The sequence below is a fragment of the Mus caroli genome, chromosome 6 (assembly GCF_900094665.2).
Source record: "Mus caroli chromosome 6, CAROLI_EIJ_v1.1, whole genome shotgun sequence".
NCBI lineage: Eukaryota > Metazoa > Chordata > Mammalia > Rodentia > Muridae > Mus > Mus caroli.
In genome coordinates, this window is record NC_034575.1 from 86,931,005 (window position 1) to 86,932,188 (window position 1,184).

Below are 1,184 nucleotides of genomic sequence, written 5' to 3' on the forward strand. Positions count from 1 at the left end.
ATAAGATAGGGTGATCACAGAAAACACTCAACAGTCACTTCTGGCCTCCACAAGCAAGTGTGTACACATTCACACATATACCAGTACACACACACACACACACACACACAACTTAAATATCTTACTAGTCAAGACAAATGGGGAAGTTGGTGGTGTGATTCGTATATCAGTCAGGGGAAGAGCAGACGATAGTCCTTTGTTCATCCTAGCTTGATGCCTGGCTTGGTGGCCAAAGTTGTCTTATGCCTAGGACTCATAAAAATCAAATCAAATCCAAGCAGCACAACAAGAAAGAAGGAAGACACACAGAGGCCTGTGGACTGCCATGCCATCCACAGACCTGCCCTCCAGTGCACAGCGGGCTATAGACACCTGCTTGTCACCATGTCATGCAGCTTAAGTGGAGGATGCTATCTAGGGGCCTACCAGCCACCCAGTCAGCCACATGGCCAGTGTGCAGCAGGAACCACCACAATGTGTGAATAAGTGGTGATCAGGTGGGAGAGAAAGAGAAGTGGAACACATTGAGTATTATGAAGAGAGATGGAACTGGAAACTTGAGGGTGGAGAGGAATAGCCTGTTGTTCACACACACACACACGCGCACACATGCATATTCACCCCTACCCAAACATAAATAAAAATAAAGATAAATAAAAACCTCACATTTGAACAATTAGAATTGGAGGTTATAGCATATGACAGCCTTTTGGGCTGACACTTCTGTGTCATATCTGTGGAGGTTTGAATAGAAATGGCTCCCATAGGCTCATATATTTGAATGTTTGGTTATTAGGGAGTGGCATTATTAGGAGATATGTCTTTTGGGGGGTAGGTGTGGCCCTTTTGGAGGAAGTGTGTCACTAAGGATGGACTTGGGATTGCAGATGTTCAAGTCATGCCCAACGTTTCCCTTCCTGCTGCTTGTGGATCCAGATGTAGAACTCTCAACTACCTCTCTAGCACCATGTTTGCCTGTACACTGCCATGATGTTAATGGACTAAACCTATGAACTGTATGCCAGACCCAATTAAATGTTTTCCTTTATAAGAGTAAAGGTGGAACTGAAGGAAGCTGTCATTGGAATATAAAGTGAATAAATAAATAAATGAAACAAACAGAAAAAAAAAATAAAAAAGAGTTGCTGTGGTCATGGTGTCTTCACAGCAATAGAAACCCTAAC